At 44.7% G+C, this 20823-nt stretch overlaps 1 protein-coding gene across 3 annotated transcripts in view; it reads right to left on the reverse strand.

Annotated features, from left to right (window-relative positions):
• Positions 1-15735, reverse strand: part of LOC119436764 (solute carrier family 25 member 35) — a 104561-nt gene extending 88826 nt beyond the window's left edge. Inside the window, exons 1-2 of one of the 3 annotated variants that reach the window (XM_037703756.2) lie at positions 15188-15735; positions 9792-9889 (exon numbers count right to left, since the gene is read on the reverse strand). The gene's annotated coding sequence lies outside the window, so the exon portion shown is untranslated. Of the gene's footprint in view, positions 1-9791; positions 9907-15187 lie in introns of all 3 variants that reach the window. The other 2 variants (XM_037703757.2, XM_049659975.1) reach the window with 2 other exon arrangements.
• Positions 15736-20823: the final 5088 nt, after the last annotated feature.

Raw genomic sequence — 20823 nt, forward strand, 5'->3', positions numbered from 1 at the left:
CTTCAACTTTTTTTTTTCGGAACTCACTCGGAAGTGATTACGCCATATATTCACTCTGGGTTTGAAGTACGGTGCATGTGTAAATGTCAAGGAGTGGTTTACTCATATTCTTGTCATCCGCTTTCGAGAAATTTGACAATAAATTGGTCTAGACCTATATGTCGTCCCAGACGGCCGGAAGCAACTGAGATTTCGTGAAAATACCGGACGCGGCAGCAACATGGCAGTATACAACACGTAGTTCCATCTTCATCTGAGCGTTTAAGCAATGAAATGCAGTTTTTACCAGCAGTAACCATTCGGAGATGACGGAGATAGTTATTTTTTCACGTACATGGAGACTCAGCTTTTGACATCTAACCGTGGTATTCAAAGTTTGAAATTGTTTTTCAACTTAATAAGATAACAGTAGACAAGATAAACCACCTTAAAGAGCTAATATGTCCCGTATAGCTGTATTCGGGTCTCTGGAGGATATACAGAACGTTTAGTGGACGCAGGAGCCTTCACAACACAAGCGCGCATTTTGCGCGAGATAAACAAACGCTAATGTTAACAGTGCTTCTCGATGAAATTACGGGAATTTTCCGCCTCGCCTGAGCGCAGCAATAGTTGGTAATGAAACGTGTACGGAAAGGTATACCTATAGGGCACGTGCGATACCTACAAAGATTACGTTTGAGGCGACCTCTCTTTAGTGGCGCTTATAACCACCTTGAATGCATGCGCCCTTTAGTACACATACGCTCTTCATGACTACGCTCTTCTCGACTATGCTCTTTATGTACTAACAGCTAGCTGTCTTTCTACCTCGAGGCACTTTGCGTGTATGCGCAGGATTATTTCACGCTCGGAAAAACACTTTTATGTAGCACGTATTGAGCAACAGAAAGCTGTATCGGGAGTTTTTCATGTTTCTCTACAATGTTCTCAATGACACTTTTTATCTAGTGATAGCAATTGAGAACTTGAATTATTAATTAATACTAATGTACTAATTAGGCGGAATGCAAAAAGTAATCTGAGTATTTCCAAGCGACGGCAAACAACTTGACCTTGGTTCTGGCCAGCTATATACGTGGCATTTGCATGTTTTCAACCTTGGTGAATTATATATATATATATATATATATATATATATATATATATATATATATATATATATGACAAAATGTAGGCGGGTAGTTTATAGCAATAATTGCTAAACATACCTCTACTGTAAGAGATCGGCTAAAGATGGGGAATGCACATATATCACCTCGTCAAACATAAATCAGGCTCACGCGTCCGTCCTTTATTCCCCTTAAAGCATGTGGCATCAGAAATAGCACTATATCTACAGGCTGCAGACGCGGCTCTGACAAGACCCTCGCGGATCAACTTCATCCTAAGTGCCAGCGGCAGTGGCACTCCAAGATCGTAAACTGCGCAACATTTCGAACAATTTCGTGCACGGCTCTCAAAAGTTTCGGCGCGCATTTTTCTCTTTCTTTTTCTTCTTTTTGTAGTATCGTTTCGAGGGAAACGCTGAGCCTGATCTCCTGATATAGTATTGCTCGTGACTTCCTATACCCACTGGCATCATAACTGCGGCAGAACTCTTGGAGAACGAAGTGACAGGAGCTGGGATGGGAGGAATTCAAGCATTGCGCATTAAGCCGGTATTAAAAGGCTCACGCTGTTAGCTTCATGCAATATATGACTGGCAATTTGTTCACAGAACCACACGAAAAGCCAAATGTTACACGAACTTTCAATGCAACTATAGCTACGTCTTTTGCTTGTTTTTTTTTTTTTTATAAGACAGTATTATTTGTTACTACCGAAAACAAGGTGGGGTGATGAAGTTAGGAAATTTTCAGGCGCTAGTTGGAATCAGCTAGCGCGAGACAGGGGTAATTGGAGAGCACAGGGAGAGGCCTTCGTCATGCAGTGGACATAAATATAGGCTGATGATGATGATTTCTTACATTACGGACATGCTATTCGTTTCAACCATAGCCCACAACACGAGCAGTCGTCACACGTGAAGACTCGTGAACCGTAAGACATCAGTATAGAGCAGTCATGGTGTTTCTTCTATTACTTTGTTATGTCAAGTGGTCATCGATGGCGCCTAACAGAATGTCTGAAATACGTCCTTATAATATTAGCAGCGAGACCACTATTAAAATCTTAACAGACATGTGACTACACAGGGAACAAAGGCCCAATGAACGCATCGCAGTTCCATATATGCTGTGCGCCGCGGCACTTCAACGCTTCCTCTGTAAGAAAACACATATTTCTTTATTTCCTCGCTCTCTCTTTTTTTTTTTTTCGCTACCATGGAATGCTTACAGAAAACGTCTGCCGTGGTCAGAATAATACGAAGACACCACTTAAATTCCGATGCAAATTGATTCTTTTCGCGCTTCGCGAATGGCCTATAGAGCCGTGCGTTGCAAGCGTCTGCACCCGCGCGTCATATACATATACACTACAGCAGCAGACAGTCGACGCGACAAGTCACAAGAACGGTCAGAAAATTGAAGGTGAGAAGATGGGAGGTATGAGAAGGTGAGAAGATGAGAGAAAGTAAGACGGCGAAATAACTGAACGAAAACGTCCCGCTATAACCGACACAGCTATTTCAGCTGTATACTATCACGCGAGCGTCGCCCTGCGGACACCGTTCCTCACTAGTTTTCATGTAATAAAAATAAATCCGATTCTATGCATCTACTGACAAAGTTGCGAATCGCGACCTCAGCCTCTCGATGGCGATACCGGAACTCTATACCACTCGGGCAAGTTACAGTATAGTACTACTGCTTGCGCGTGCAGTGTGCGGCGCAAGATGGATGACGAAGATAGACGACAAGTGCCGCGTGGACGAAGTACGCGGTGCCACTAATCCATCACTTAATTCAGTAGCAGCGAGAAAAACGGCGATGACGAAAGCCGGAGGAGGAGGTCGTGCTTCCCGAAGAGAGAACAGCGAAAGCGGTGACAGCCGTCGCCATGAAAAAGACGACGATGACCACGAGCATGCGCTAGTCACCATCACGTCTGTTCCAGTCTGTATAACTCATAAATTGAGCGCTGCGCGCGTCCTTGGCGCTCTCTGTATCCTTCATTCAGGTTAACGTGAACATTTAAAAAAAATTATTTCTCTCCGAGCTGAAATGCCTCCACCTACCGTGAAATTACTGGCCTAGGCGCCACAAAACGCTGTGTCATTTCACATAAGCAACAAGAAGAGCGTCAAGAACGACACGGCCCAATAGAGGGCACGACTTTTTGATGCACTCTCGATCACGCACGAGTAGGAATGCGCACACTAAGGAAGCGTTAGAGTCGTCCGCGCTGATTTTGCAAACACCCAATCAGTTCTGCGGGTATCCCTTTCAAGTTCAATCACTTCGAAATCGGAATCTAATTTAAAACAGCGGTCGTCATCGGCTTCAGATGACGCGGGTGAAATTTCTGCCGCTTGTAGCGCTGTTCGCTAAAGAGCTGGGGCCAGATTCACAAATACGTTCTTAAGCTAAATCTGTTTGTAGAAGCAAGTGTCAGCCAATCGCGGTATTGGACATATCATTAACGAAGGCGGCTGGCCAATGGCAAGCAGCACTTACGAACGAAACGCTTTGTGAATTCGGCCCCATGATTCGCTAAAACGAATATATAAGAGTCGGAGACGTTACAGGCATATGTAACTTTACAATATATAGATAGAGGTTTTAATGAAGAGCAATAATATAAAGTAGAGGTACACGCAAAATGCTAGACTGGAATAGATATAGTGAAGCGTGATTATAGCTCAAGCAAGCTAAATAACTATTTCTCACCGCCCATTTCAATTTTTCGAAGGGCAAGCCATTATTAATTATCAACCACCATCATTTAGTAACACCGTACGACCGACCGCACATTACTTATTAGAGCCTCTCTATAAGCTCTTTAAAAGGGAGTTCAGCCCTTCCGCACCTACGTCGACGTTGACTGATGCATCCACTCCGGATACATGGAGAGGTAGCGTGCACACAATTTAGAGTACACTATACACTCACTGGGCGCAGAAGAACGCACTAGCTGTACACATAATATTCATACTAATGATGCGTTCGTCACCACGTTCCGTGCAAAAAGACATCGAAGGTAAGGCACCGTGCCGTTTCTAAAAAGCGGCCCCTCCATTCCTAAGCTTAAAGCTATTTGTATCGCATCACTTGCACTTTACAAAATACGCTATACGTATTGTGCAGAATTTGCAGCATTTTAAGCACGCTTTGAATTGAGTGCCCTTGCGCCACCTCCTTTGTCACGAGCGTGAGAGGGGAGAACATTGAGGAAGCAAAGAACAAGGAGCCAGCATTGTGTAACAAAATTGAAGCCGGGAAAAGTCGGCCCAACACGTGATCATGCCGCGGTAAGTTGTAGCCGCGCTCGGCCGTATTCGCACGTTGCAATGAAGACGATAAATGTATACGTTGCAATGAGCGATCGAAAATGCGTGCAGAGCTGTTGGCAAAGCACCCGACAAGTGAGCTTCGGCTAAAAGCTACCGGGAACTAAGCACACTGGGCCGAGTTGGAGTAGCCTGAAATACTGGGAGAGTGTAGAACGTGGCGGATACATGGAGGAGAGTGAAGCTGTTGCGGTGAGGCCAGAGGTGCTGCTGTGCTAAACCCGTGGGCGCCTGCTATACACGCTGGGTAACGCACGATCTATCGACGTGTACATCACTGCAAAATAAAACTGATTCTACAGCACCGTGTTGCAGACAGAAAAACAAGCATTTGTATATTGTCCTACTTATATCTTTATAATTTACCTCCGTGTTTGCGAGCTTTCCAATGATGTGTTCAGCACTTATAGGAGGCTGTTGCAGGCGCTGTTTCCGCGCATGATTCTGCTCGAGCGCACAAAGCAGTTTATATACGACATGATCAACGAAAGCAATGACGTACTGTAACGCAGAAAGGAGTAGGACAAAGCGGACAGTCGGGGAAATATAGTGGACATGTATATTAACTGACTTGCTTCCGGTGACGCTGCACCCTTCATTTTCTTTCCCGTAACCCCCCCCCCCCTAAAATTCCACCTTCGGCAGCTCCCACGCCTTCTACGTTTTCTTTTTTTTTTTGCTCTTTTTTTGCATAATGAAGTTAAAATGTTTAAAACGGATTTGCATATGTTCGAGGTTTAATATAAAATAAATGAATTTCTTGATTATTTATTTTGCGGAGAGCGGGAGCATATTGATCACGCATTACCTAGCATTTACGTCAACCTTATTGATAACAGTATTGTAATTTTATTGTGTTGTCTAAATAAATGCTGTTCAATTCTGTACCACTGAAACGACGAGGACACCAAAATTTTCGCGTTCAGACGACCCTGCAGGAAACGACCAGGTAGTTTGATATTTATTGATGCATCAAATGGCCCATTGAGCGAAAAAGGCGGTGGCGTCTGTAGCAGCAAAATGGCACCTAAATTCCCATTGGCTGAGACGCGAACGCGTCTCGACGGAGTACAGCGGGCGAATCGAAACCCCTGCTGCCGCACAAGCGCGCCAGGTGTTGTGCAAGGGGAGTGTTGTGTGATCGCCGCGACGTTATGTACCAGCGCGCCTCGACGGAGCAGCTTCGGCGACGCGACGCCGCGTGCAGACGCGTTCTCTGGGTGCTTGTGTTCCCCGCCCGTTCCTTGTCCGCGCAAGCTCTCGCCTGCGTTCTAACTGCGCCTCGGTAAGGCCCAATCAAAACGCGCCAAGCGTCTCAACGTGCTTGCTTGCCCGCGACGAGTTGATAACTCGAAGGACCGCTCAGCGACGTTCAATTGGACATTGATGCTTTCGCATTCACAACTCGTAAGAAGTGCTTAGGGGTCCTCGGATTTTACAGCGAAGCTGCTAGCCTCTCGGTGGCCGGAATTTTTCGTGTAAGCGTTCGTCAGCGAAAATGTGGGCCGATCCCGGCGGCAGTGTATATACGGCAGGAGTAGTGGCTCGTACCTCCGTAAGGCAGATGCCTCAAACACTCAGCAAAGTGAAGCGAAAAGTGGATGCACTCTTTGGAACCATGCACACAACATACACAGAACAGCGAACGTTTGAATAAAGAACAAGCACAAAACAAGCGTCCGAACCACATATTTGATCATAATTAAGGCTTTCCTGATAACAATGTGAACCACATAGCTTGCGACGTGGGGAGTGACGTCTCTAGCCTTTCGGGTATAAAAAAAAAAAAACAGCCTATACCAACTGATTTCAACGTTGTTGCAGCGCCGCTATGGGCGGCGGCGTGCTGTCAAAGTTAGCACAACTCTCGTTACTATAATTAATCTAAATTACCATTACTGTAAAGCAGTTAAGCATTGCATACCCCCCTCATACGGGATGGCGATTCAATTTTTTTTTCCCTACAGTTCTACAGATATGCAAAAGAAGTGTATAGGGAAGTTAAAATTTTATGAGTTCACAGTTTTATGTAATTGTGAATTGTAGACTTTTTCTCTATTTGCGAATGCATAGAAAGAAATTTTATTGTGATGGCAACTATAATGCCGCGGTCCTTTATTAGGACTTCAGGGAAAACGGACGGTTTGCTGTACCCGCAAGGCCATAGATATATTCACGTTTATTCGAGATTTTTTTTTTAAATACGCTAACGAGCGGCTTCAGCACTCCGGGGATTTATCACGAGAGCTATAGAGATGTGATTGCATGAATCAGGAGAAAGCGGGAGGCTGTACGGCTGGCTGCTTCATTCACTCGCAGTTACTTCCTGCTGAAATGGTGTTTGCATTTTTTTTTTCAAAGACGACAACAGCGCAAAGGCTAACCGCCGGGAAACTGCGGAATATCTCAATCTGGCGAACTACACGCGAAACTCAGACATTGTTGTAGTAATTAGCACCTCGTCTCACGTTCTACAAGTCTTTTACAGTCTTTATCGCCGGGTGATCGAGCTACAAGTGGCAGCACCGTCACCGCGTTAGATGTGCATAGGCGGTCGACGGCACGCATTCAAATGTACGCGGCAGCGCTTCGCGCTTTGAACAATTTGGCCCAATTTTATGGTAATGAAACACGCTGACCTGAGTGAACTGGTTATATATTGCCCTCCAAAGGCGCATTTTTGCACGAAATGCGCCAAAAGTTTATGTTCACCTGAAATAAATGCAAACTGCCATTCAGCGGGGGACTGGCTCTCAGCCAAACAATGCGTGTTTCGGCCCTTCATTGGGGCTATTTGTGCATGTTTCGGTGGCGTTCTGATTGCTCCGCTAAAATTGTTGCTCAACTTAATTATTACCGCACTCTCTTCGAATCTTACACTGGTTATAAAAAAGCCAGCGTCTCTGTACAACGAAGTTGGAGTAGCAATATAATGCGCACTTTGTTTCACCAATTTTATGCCCACATCTCCGTTCCTAATTTTGTTTTAACTCACTACGAAACGCAATAAGTTCTATTAAGCAAGTTAGGCCACCGTGAGTGACATCACGTTAGCAGGATCGCCAAGTTGCTTCAGACGAGAAAACTTTTATCACAGTAAAACTAACAACGCGTAATGTAAGCACAAAGCTCCCTTGCATGGATAGGCGCAAATATTGTAATTATTTAAAAGGCCAAACTGACTAGATTGTTTTATATCAGCTAATAGTGGCCGCTGCTTTCCATCCAGCTAACAACTATACACACTGAAGGGCTAAAAGAAATTATAGTAATTGCTTTTGAGCTCAGTGTCATGACGTTCTGCCTCTATATAGACTTCTGTCACACATGATCCTCACTAATACCTTATTTAGCTTTCCTTTTTGTAGCAGCGAGTCAAAACACAAAAGCCCACGATTTACTTGCGAGGTGAAATAAGATCACCCTCGTTGCATCAGAACTAAATATTAAAAGAACACCTCAGACCACCGCGTCAAACGACGTAAGCGAAAGTTAAGAAATTATCGTACGGTATCATGGTGAAGTTATCGCCAAATAAAGTGTATGACGTCACAATGAGTGCTTGCTAATAAGCATTTTTTTTCTTACTCAGCAATGTTCACGCCACCTCGTTCACGCTGCGTGGTAAAGGAGATTGTGGAGCGATCAACAGCGTGGTATTCACGTATCGCTGCAACCACCTGACTTAAAAAAAAAAACACGAGGGAAAATGCTTTCTGTGGTTCACTCGAAACACAAAGCGACAATGAAATTGGTATGATTGTGGCGCGAGCGGAGGTTCCGACTGTCACACATCGCGCTCGAAATGGGCAGTCACTGATCTAACTGCAGCGCAAAGATGACAACGCCAGGCTAAATGCTTCTGTACTTGCGTCTAAAAAATTCATACCAGCGTTTACGGCCGTGCTACAACCACGGAAGAAATGGTCATATGCACGCCGTACGCGCACATGTACACACGTAGGGCGTTGCAGACAACGCGCGGCGCCATCAACACTATCCGTGGTTCAGCCAGTGCCCGCTAATCGGCGGCTCTGCTCGATCTCGTAGCCAATAGGGCCCGATGTCACGCCACACCCCTGCAACACTCCTGCTTCTAGCGGCTTCCTTTGATCGTACAAGGGCTGCACGCACGTGTTATGTATGTATACATGTTCGTGTAATTGCCATATCGATAGAAGCTGGGCTTATTCGCTGGGTTTCGCCCGATAAGATCCATGGTATCTTGAGGAAACGTTTTACATTATATTTATTTGCGAGATGGGCTTCGTTCCCGGATAGGGCTCTCTAGTCATATTTTGGGTTTGCGGAGCTAGTGCTTCCATTTGCTCTTTCGAATAGTTCTTATATAATGAATCAGTGTAATGAATTTAAATACTGCTGGACACTTTTAGCGTTCATTATACCATGAATATGCTGCCATGTAAATTTCTATATCTAATTGCTTACTTGATTTGGATCTCTCTAGAAAAACTTAATTCTCCAGAGTTAATAAGTTTTACACCATAGAAGTGTGCTGAAACAAAGTTTGTTGGCTTGAATGTTGTTTCCTTTCTGCACAACCATTTTCTGGCACTACTTTTTATGTACACCGACAGCTCACTGTCACTTTGCCTCCCAGGCAGCGTTATCGTACGAGCATGGCCAGCGACGCATGCTTACGTAAGTAAAATATTGAGTTCCCGTACAATAACCATAACACAGTAAGATTATTTTAATACAATGAAAACATTTTTTTGTCACTCATCCAAAATAAGTACCCGCCGTGGTTGCTCAGTGGCTATGGTGTTGGGCTGCTGAGCACGAGGTCGCGGGATCGAATCCCGGCCACGGCGCCGCATTTCGATGGGGGCGAAATGCGAAAACACCCGTGTACTTAGATTTAGATGCACGTTAAAGAACCTCAGGTGGTCCAAATTTCCGGAGTCCCCCACTACGGCGTGCCTCATAATCAGATCGTGGTTTTGGCACGTAAAACCCCATTCTTAACCATAACCCACGAAAACATTTTTTTTTTTCACTCATCCAAGATAAGCAGCATCGAGCATTACTAAAACGAAAGTTCTGCTTTTTTATTATTATTATTCGAAAGTTTGCCCGGCGGTATAAAACGTGTGAAGCGTGCATGTTATGTGTACTGTGTATGTATAGTTCGTTATGATCAATGAAGTCCAACAGAGATCTGTGGTTATATTCCCGCTGATACGCTTGTCGTTCGTGAAGCTGCATGCGAAACCTGTTCCGAGTTGAACCCATCTTTAAAGTGTCTCACGTGTATGCATCTTGAAGTTGTGCAGCTGAAGATGCGCTAATGTATTGATCTATAACTACAGCTTACATGTACGCGCTCCGTCGTCGCGGGGGTGTGGTGGCAGCAGCTCCGATCTCCCGGGCGGCTTCTCCTCAATGTGGCGCCGGTGTCCGTTGGCGGAGAGGCTGGAGATTATAGGGCCCTGTATTCACAACAAACTCTTACGCTAGATTTTTTTTTTTTTTTTTTTGCGTAAGAGCAAGCTCCAGCCAATCCTGATGCTGGACGTATTATTAGCGAAGGTGACAGGCCAATGGCACAGGGCATGCTTAAAAACGAAAAGCGTTGTGAATTCGGCCAGCAGGGCACGTATTCACAAAAACGTTCTTACACTAAAACTGTCCGTAAGAGCTGATATAAACCACCATAATGTAAGGCATAATATTAGCGAAGGTGGCCGCGGCCAACGGTCTACATCACTTAGGAAAGGAAAGCTTTGTGAATTCGACCTCCAGAGCCTGTATTGAAGAGGAAGTTCTTACGCTCCATCGGTTCGTAAAGAGTACCAGCCAATAGTGGCAGCGAACATATTTTATAAAATGCTGCCGACCAATGATAAGCAGCTCTGACGAACGAAATGCTCTATCAATTAATTCAGAAATATCTTCGTTCGTAAAAGCGATCTGTCCTTGGGCATTGACTTTTGCCAACATATATGTTCGCGGTCGCGATTGGCTGGCACTTCTTACGACCCATTTATAATTAGTTCCTGTTTTCTGAATATGGGCTCCCGGGCCGGAAACGAATATATCCCAATATTTTTTAAATTAGCGCTTTGTCACCGAGCGACTTCGTGCCTACGTTATCACCGGGATCGGGGCGTCGTGAACGGTGGATGACAACAAAGGAATAGAATTGAGTGGGAGGAATCGTGACATTGTGCCGGCAGAGCCTCACTGTGGTCGGACGCTGGCAGCCTTCAGAATGTTTGCCTCAGTGCGTTGGTTGCACATAGCACAAATGGTTTCCGGCAGAACATACTGACACGGACATAAAGGGACGACGACACAGCGTGTGTCGTCGTTCCTACTACCCCCCCCCCCCCCCCCTTGAATTTACACGCATATTAGTATTTTTATAAATGTCCTGCCTGAATCAATTTAGTTCATTGTATACAATTTCCTGTATCCATAACTACATTCTCCGATTCAGAGGTTGACAAGTCAACACGCTGTAAAACCCATGAAACAGAACAAACTAAAAGGGACCCCGATTCGTTAAACAGAAATCTAGCGTGCAACGAGCCACGCGCGACGTCTGTTGGAACACGTTTGCTTGTAAGTACTGTACATGCTACAGTGCGTCTAAGGTTAAGTGAAAACCAATACAGTGAAAATGGGACTAATGACACGAACGCTAATCACGTTTAAATGTTCTTTAATCATAAAAGGAGCATGTCGGCTGAGAGAAAGTTTCCGCGACCCCGCCCCTCCCCCCTTTATTTATTTAATGTTTCATTATCGGGTCTAGATATGGGCATTATACGAGCATACGGCGCAAACCACATACTCGTAAATTAGCTCACTTTGCGCGTGCCCAAGCGAAAGGTCCCAGCTGCGCGAGCACTCCTCACGAGCTTTTCGTAATTCTGCAACTGTATTTTCTAACAGTCCATTGCATTTCCCGATCTTTTCGCCAACTTCATTGGGAAAACTCGGTCGTCGGCGCACTGCCGTTATCGCTGGGATCGGACACTCGATCGGCGCGACGCACGATAAGCAGGGGTGGGTTGTTCGAACAGCAAAATTTCCGAATCGAATCGAATAAGAGTATTCGGAAAGACGACCTCCGAATATCGAATAGACTATCGAATATTTTATTTCCAAACACAGTGAAATCTAATTTGCGTGGAATCCTCTTGGTTTTAAATATAAGTGAGCGAGTGAATAAACTTCATTTCAGAACCCAAGCTGTTGATGCATAAAAGAAATAATAATATAAAAATGGGATTACTGACATTATATTTGCGTGGCCTAATTACAGGCATACTTGAATGCATGTAATACCGTACTCAACGGCACACCCTGTCAACTGACGAGCTTATATATCAAAACCACTGCTTTCAGGTGTCTTCTGCACCATGACAATCATAAAAAAAAAGTAACAGCGCGTCACCAGATGCATCTAGAGTGAGTGAGTTCAAGGAGAGAAATGCAATACTACAGCGTCGCGCATTGTTTTAAAGAAGCGGAAACATGGTGCAAATTAAAAATTGCTTTGCCTACATCGAGAGAACAAATCCGCATATAAGCTGTCCTACAAGTGAGGCAATCGCAATGAATCACTGGAAATTATCGAGTGGAAGTTATCTGCCCCGTGCTTTCTCGCTCAGGGACTGGAGCCCCTGCGCAGCGACCGCTGCTCCCTTGGGACAGAATCATCCGGAACAGTCCTCACTTCCTCGTTCTCTCTCCTTTGAGACTCCAGCAAGTGTTGTTGTCCCTCACATATTCGAAGGGCACGAATAATCGACAATTTCGAAGTGAACTTTGGAATCGAATAGGAATCCAAGTCTTTGCTATTCGATTCGTATTCGAAATTTCGAATATTCGCGCTACCCCAAGATTGATATTTATGTAAAATATTTATTAAGAATGAATAGGAAATTGATAAGAATGGACAAAAATGCAATGAAACATTGCACAATACGGGCCCTATACTCGCAGACAACTTTCTGTGGCAATGAAGGGAAAGCTACGGGCGCGTGGGTGCTGCACATGTGTTACCGCGCCAAGTAGTCCGGCAGCATTTGACAGTGCTTTTGGTTGCTCGGAACAGACGCTGAATCGACGTAGCTTCCACGTGCGACGGTTTCGCGTTTGCCCAGGCGCGGAAGGGAAAAGCCGCAAAATAAGTAAACTTTTCCACTCACTGGTGTGTTCTGTCTTATTTAACTGTTGCTAATAAGCTGTTTATGTTTTCTCTTCCCCAGCCTAAACCAACGTGGATTAAAACGCGGGACTCTTTTCAGAAGCGCTCTTATTCGTGCGCGCTTTGCCTTCGTAGCTCTCCCTTCATTGCCAAAGAAAGTTGGCCGCGAGTATAGGCCTTTCAACGAAGTAGTGCGCCGTTGGTAGGAAGTTTCCTTCATGGCGCTCTCGTAAAGCTTCGCTTCGGAATAAATTTATTTGGTGAGCTTTAGTTCCCGATTCAACCCAATCCAGCTTTACGTGCAAGGAGTCCTACCTAATTTTTCTTCGTCACAGTTTTCGTTCCGGTTCAATGAAAACGGTTCAGTTCAAGCTCGATTGCCGAGAGAAAAATAACGGTTTAAACCTGTTTTTGTTCGCATACGTATCCAAAGAATAATGGCAAGAGCTCAAGTTTATTTGGTACACAAAATAAATCAGCATAATGGAGTGGTGACAAAAGTGAGAATCCCCGCAGCGAAAAACGTACATGCGCTGGCGAAGGGCGCGGTGTAGTTGGCCAAATGTTGGCTCAACGTTGGCTTCCTTGCTCCTTTTTTTTTTCTTTTATGTGCTTTTTTCCAACTTTACGGCTAATTAATTAAACCCGGTATTACTAAGACAGCGTACATAGCGTTGTCTGTGCGACAAGGGGCGCTAAGGCTTCCAGGAAAGGGCTCCGTTATAGCAGCTTAGATATTCAGAGCTGCCCGTTTTCTTTTTTTGTCACTCTTGCATCCCTCTCTCCTCAGGACGCGCATTTTGCAGAGACGTCGGTAGACTTTTCTCGGCAATCAACGTCGCAGCGGATGTGTGTGCCGCACAGAGGTGGTCCCTCTAGTGTTGCATCAGCTCTCCTTGCTACAGCAGCCGGCTCCACCGCCACTTTTACACTACTGCCCCATTAGTTTGGGAAAGGTCGGCTATGGGGACACCGTAGCTTCCAAGTCGCAAGGCGTCAAGCCAGATAGGCTGCGGGTGCCTAAGGTTTCAACCTAGATTGGGTTTTCGTCCAAGTTAAATAGAGATGCAGAGAGGTGCATAAGGTTAGCGCAATGCTTGTTTCGTTCCAGGTTAGAAAAGAAAGAGAGAGAAAAAAAAAAAACAGTTCCACATCCTGTATATGTCTAGCCTAATCACCAAGCCTACTGGAGAATTAAAAAAAATTAATAAAAATGGGGCCCTTTTTTTTAGTCTTTTTTTCGCTTATGTTGTTGTTCGCAACAAACGTTCGAGCACAAATCTGATATGACCCCCTTCTCTTCCAACTAGCACTGTATTACACGATACGTAGCCAAGTGCATGAGCATGTCGTCATGCACCGACACATTCGATTACCGGCGGTGGCAGCTGCATTGTGGTGAGGGTGGAATGCAAAAAAAAAAAAAAAAAAAAAAAAAAAAAAAAAAACGTGTAGTGCCTGCGGCATACGGAGTGGTACCCTCCGCTGGCGCTCCTTTCGTAAGGACCCCACCACCTTGCATGCGAAAAAAAGTTCTTACGCCAGAACTGTTCGTGAGAGCAGTTGCCAGCCAACCATGATCTGCTGGATATTAAACTAGCCGGCCAATGGCGAAGCTAAACGTTTTGTGAATTCGGCCGCATGTTTCCACCCAAGCATTTATCATGTCAGCATCCAAGTGCTGACCGTTCGTCCTTGGTCGAGTGCAATTTTCAGCTATTGCTTCATCATGCTAAAATTTTCACGATTAAAAAAGCTATCGTGTATATGGTTCTGTGCCATGCTCTGACGATAGATCGCGAGCTCCTTCCTGCAGGGTTTTCTTTTAGCAATCTATTTTGCATGCGGCTGCGTGTAGTACATGCAGCACACAGTCGCGGAGGCGGATTTACGGGTAGCACAACGAAGTGCGCCGTGTGTCTGTGTCCGTGTTTCACCACTGTTACCAGCTCGCGGAGAAGCTGCGTTATCCCCAACGGCGTCCGACTCTGTACAAAACTTTTTTTTTTTCTTCGTGAAAATTCCTGCCATAAACATGACTTTGCGCTTTTCGAACGGCGCAAGAGAACAAACATAAATGCATGGGTTTTGTCTGCAGCATGATTGTAGTAAATGATATACATGCAGGTGGGTAATTGTAAACACATGCACCAGGTAAGTTAACCACGAGTGAGCGGCACATCAGCATTCTCGTTTATTGCACCTTTGCGCAGTTCACACGAGCACACAGGAAAGCATGACGCTCTGCGACGCAGCAGTGACAAACAGCGGCTAACATGGGGTATTTCTATCTCAGGCACACGTACATATTTACGTCGCATTCTACGAGGAAAACACAAGGACGGACATGGCATGGCGCGCTGGGTGCATTCACTCGGAAGATACCGCGCGAGCCCTGCCACATGCCTGCTAGGACAGCGATGCAAAGCAGCTCACGCAGTAAGGTTCCACGTGTCAGTGCGAAACAGAACTCAATTAGTGCGACGAGTAAAGTTGCTGGGAAAACCAAGCAGTGGGCGAAGCAAGAGCGTCAAAACTGCGCAGCAATATACCTCACGATGTGCCGCGCATCCTAATGAAGATTTGATGTGGGCTCGGTGAATGCACGTGGCATGCTCGGCTGGCCATGTTCGGTCAGTCAGTAGTTCTTGCTGCGCCAGTTTAACTGTTGAACAAAATGCGACGTTATTCTTAGCCGACAAATACAGCTGATCGCCGACAGCACAAAATAGCGGGGTCAAAGCGGCCAGAAACAGTGCAGCGCAGTACAGTGCCGCCATCAGGTGACGATAGGACGAACTACAACCACTTTCGCTTTCGATTCCGTAGAAATTCAGAGAGCAGCAACGTACGAGATTGCTCAATTAATGAGAACAATTTTACAATCAGTTTGATCTGCTCGTTCTTGACAAATACTAGAGGGTATTAGAATAAGCTTCAAGTAAACTCGATTAATACAGAATACACGTTCGCGACGATCATCTGTGCAACACAAACCTCATCCCCGGGGGCAATTTTGTAAAGGACTACTGACATAATGTTGTTGAATGATTGTTTGGGCTATATAAAACAGCTCATATATATATATATATATATATATATATATATATATATATATATATATATATATATATATATATATATATATATATATATATATATATATATATATGAGCTTTTTATACAGCCGGTTTTGGTTTCGTTTTCCTGGAGGTTGCCGTGTGACGTCATAATGTAGAAGGTGGTGACGTGGGAGCAGGACATTGCCAACGTTACGTTGCGACGTTTTGACACTGCGGCTCGTCTACTATGCTGTTACTCGTTATGAGAGGTGATTAGTGTACTAGACAATGGTCGAGTGGGCCGAACGGCGCTCTGCCGCTGAGGCGCCGTGTGTGGAAAAATAGTGCGAGGGCGCTGCGAGCGAACTGGATTGGGGCGGAGACGCGCTCCGCGGCATATTCAACGTACTTTCGCTGCGGGCGCCGAGACCGATTACGCATAGTACGCTCTTAAAGTAGCGCTTTATTTCAACTGCAACTTTATGTTTGCACCATTTTGCCAAACATATATATTTGAGGCATAGATTTTACAACGCGACGTCTTCAATTTTGCTGTCGTTGTCAAGCGCGTCGTCTGCTAGCGAGCGCGCGTTCGCTACGCGGACGCCCAGTTTTTCTCGCAGAACCTCTGTGCAGTACATTTTTTTTAATGGTTTAGTTACTTCGGTGCGCCCATGACTCTTTACGGCCGATGCCAAATGTAGTTTTAGCCAGGTGAACTGCTGTTTTTACCACTGTCCTCTAAAGGTAACTGGTATCCCCGCACCATGAAGGCTACGTAAGAAAATGTTATTATTGATATCGTGTCATTTTGCACGCGCTTCTTGTTGGTGGATATTGATCAGGGACAATGATAGAAGAAAACAATATTAGAGTGAAATAAACCAGGTTTATTAACTGGGTGGCGCGAAGAATGACCAATGTATTTCTAGGTAATGAAATCAAAGGGTACATAGACATATATATATATATATATATATATATATATATATATATATATATATGTGTGTGTGTGTGTGTGTGTGTGTGTGTGTGTGTGTGTGTGTGTGTAAGGGAAAAAATAACAGGTATTCTAAATGCAATAATTGAAAAAGTGAGAACTCCCGACCGGAATAAGCGCATGTGTTTGCAGTCACAAACAGACTTATTAGTGGATACTGGAACTAAAACTCTCATTCGCAGAAATAATATTCATAGCAGGCAAAACCATCTTATATATATATATATATATATATCATGGTTTTGCCTGCTATGAATATTATTTCTGCGAATGAGAGTTTTATTTTCAGTATTCACTAATAAGTGTGTTTGTGAATGTGTGTGTGCGTGGACCCGCCGGGGTGGCTCACTCAGCTAAGGCGTTGCGCTGCTGAGCACGAAGTCGCGGGATCGAATCCCGGCCTCGGCAGTCGCATTTCGATGGAGGCGAAATGCAAAAACGCCCGTGTGCTTGCGTTGTAGTGCACGTTAAAGAGCCCAAGGTGGTCAAAATTACTCCGGAGCCCTCCGTTACGGCGTGCCTCATAATGAGAACTGGTTTTGGCACGTAAAACCCCAGAAAGAAGAAAGGTGTGTGTGCGCGCTCGTGCGTGCGTGCAAGTGTAATTGATATGCTGTACGACGCCGAATAGTCATTTCCATTCGAATGTAACACATAACAGCACTATTGAAATCTCGAAGGTGAGTGACTGCATGCAAGTGAGGACTGTTATTCCGAATGATTTTTGCTGCCGGAGAGTCGTGGCTATTGCGCAGAGGCGCAGTTCCTGAGAGAATTAACGGACGGGTGTTAATAAGTCCTGCTCAACAAGTTCCTAGCTCTCATTCAATATAAACGCCCCATTTTGGGGCAGCCTGTAAATCTGCTAACTTGATTCAGACAAGAATTTTTGACAGTCTCACCATGTTTGCAACCGATTAAAACTGAGTGCCCCATGTGGTACTACACTTATCTTCTTCAACGAACGCAACAGATCTGCACATATCTCTACGTGTATGTGGGACATGCCGTTCCTTCAATTGTTTCATTATGGTCGTTATGATAGTGCACCGGATAACTGAACGCAGCCGTTTATAATATATATACAAGCTGCAGAGCATGAGCGGTCATACATTTAGGAACGGCATTATATTTACGCATGAAATATAGGATAAGCATAACATGTTTTGCTCGGAAATCAGACTCGAGAATAATTGATGTTATTTACATCCCCAGAAATAAGCCGAAGAACGCAGCCACCTGCTTTTCCCTTTTTTAATATAAGCAAGTTCTTGAGTTTTACGTGGCAAAACCACGATATGATTATGAGGCACACGGTTTAGTTTTTGCCACCTGGGGTTCTTTAACGCGCACCTAAATAGAAATACACGAGCCTTTTTCCATTTCGTTCCACCCGCATTCCGCGACCTGGATTGAACCCGCGAGCTCCAGTTTAGCAGCGCAACGCCATATCCACGATATAGGCACTAATTAGGCTACCGCGCAGCCTTTGTTTGTTTGTTTGTTTTTCTTTTTTGAAGAATCGACTGGAAAAAAAATCCACGTATGACTAACTAAAACCGTTTTCGGCGCTCGAGGTCCGACTGCAATAAATGACCCAGTACCAGTTACTCCGCATTCTGTTACGCGAGAAAGGCGGAAACTTGAATGGAATGTTGCACTGCAGTTTACTTTTTTTTTTAATCTATACCAATGCTTCCCGTAAATCTAAGTACAAGGCGCCGGATGGGGCAGATATGCTTTATAATTGTTTGAAGCGGCAAGCAGGAAGGTTACATATGTTGCTTCGTCTGCGTTTCGCAAGACCTACTGATAGAACTATATGCGCAACAATACACACGAGAGATACATGCTGCTTGAAGAACGAGACAAATATTTTTTTTCTCCAAAGGGAACCGTACAAGAACAGAGTAGAATGAAAGCCGACACTGCGGCCGCAATGCACGCGCAATCACCGAGCGGCATTAGAAAATAATAAAAAATAAATAGAGAAGAGAAAGGAAAGGAATTTATTCTTAAGGCATAAATACATGTCATATGCAATTATGAACCCCATTTGATCGGTCTAAACGCAAATACCAGCGCGCGAAGTAGTACGAATGACCCTGCCGAGCAGTATCGCCAGCAGTAGAGTGTACTAGTACACTCTAGTATAGCCTAAGGGGCACGTGTTCTGTGCTGCGCTCGGCAAGGCCGCCGTGTCGAGGCGTCTCCAAGATTGTCATGACAACAAGTGTTAATTTCAGTCATGAGCGTCGCGCACAGTATTTTCCTGCTTCATGAAATCTTGTTTAACGCGACATACACCACAATACACTTAACTTTTTATTGACTTTTTCAAAGCAGCGGACGTCACGGGACCCTCGGTGGCGAGCCGTGCCATGCCCCCGCTGTACCCACGAACAATTGTAATTTTTCTTCATAAAAACACATAATTTTGTTAAGCTATGATTGTTACTGGGGAAAGTCAAGATTAAAGACACACACAGTAAATTAATTGCCTTTGTATAAGTTGTCATTTTTTGCAATTGTTTTGAGCGTTTATCAAGTATTTTGATCACAGCTATGTAAATCACTAGAAAAATAAGGAAGGCTGCGTGAGATGAGATAGTAACGACTGTAAACACCAAGACGAAATCATTATCTGTCAAGCCCAGAACTCTCGCTTCGTGGCGCACGAAAATTTGGGTAGTAAAAGAGAACCAGTTGAAATCCCCGTTATTCCATATTATATTCACACTCCTTTGAACTTTGGAGGGAAGCTGGAGTTATGAAAACCCCCAACTATAGAACATCAACAACAATTAAAAGATAACAACAATGTGAGAAAAACGTGACAGCCTAAACATTGTATAAAAGTGCAAGGCTGAACCAATTGCACGTACTGCTACAAATGTATTGTGTGGCAGCCTAAACATTGTATAACTGTTCAAAACTGAGCAAATTGCATGTACTGTTACAAAAGTATAGTGTATAATAGTGTGTAATACGTGTAACAGTGTGTAAACAGATAGAGTGTATCAAGAAAAAAGAATTGTGTTGCACCAGAGATTAGCGAAAGTGTATACATGACAATAAACTTCTCTTGGTGTGGCATCGGATTTTTCGGCTATTATTACCTAATACTAGCCTTTCTTATTTTTCTTAGCTTTCTTGTTTTTGTCTAGCTCTCTTCTAGTCTTTCGGTAAATTTTTCTTCCACCCAATATGGCTTTCTCTCTAACACTAGCTACATTTAACTGTAGAGGCTTGACTCGAAATTCTGAACGGTTCGCGATAGTCGACTTAGCTAGCTCCGCAAATGTAGATATTCTTGTACTTCAGGAACCTATGTCCACAGGTTAGGTCAGATCAGCCACTTTGACAGCACTTTTGGCACGATCTCTTCCTGGAGTTATGGCGGGTCGGGCTGCCGAGGCACGGCCATCATTTTGATGCCGAGCTTCAAAGGCCTGGTTCTCCGCTATGCCAGGGACGCCGAGGGCCGCATTCTGTCAGTGGATCTTGATTCTGGATTTCCATTGTTAATGTTTATGATCCAAAAAAGGTAAAGGTCAAAAAGAGTTTTTTGCTGCATTGGATCCCTACTTAGTGGGCCCTTCTCGGCTTATTCTTGTAGGCGACTTCAATTGTGTGTTAGAGCAGGTAGATCGTGTATCTAAATGAGGTACTCCGAAATTCAGGGATAGGGCTGGAGATATTGTACTACAGGGGCTCATTGATGAGCTGGGACTGGTTGATGCTTGGCGCACGCTTCGCCCTGTGAAGTCAGGAATGACTTGGATGGGGCGAGGGGTGGAGAGCCGCATCGATCGGTTTTATGTCTCGTCATCACTGGATCCCAGTATGCATTCCTCCAAGGTAATTCCTTCTGCTCTTAGCGACCACTGCTTCCCGACACTGCGGTTTGCCGATTCGAGTTTAGTGCCGCAGGGGAAGAGGCCGTGGCGTCTAAACCCACGGCTCCTTAAAGACAGGCAGGCAACCGCAGAGGTATCGTCCATTCTGTTTCGCTCGCTGCACAACAGAGTGAATCTAGAAGGTAGAGAATGGGACGAAGTGAAGGTCAGTGTCCGAGAGTGCTTCAGGTCTTGGGGCAAGCGTCGAGCGCGGGACGAGCGCGCGG

Source organism: Dermacentor silvarum, chromosome 1, assembly GCF_013339745.2.
Source record: "Dermacentor silvarum isolate Dsil-2018 chromosome 1, BIME_Dsil_1.4, whole genome shotgun sequence".
In the NCBI taxonomy this organism is placed as follows: domain Eukaryota; kingdom Metazoa; phylum Arthropoda; class Arachnida; order Ixodida; family Ixodidae; genus Dermacentor; species Dermacentor silvarum.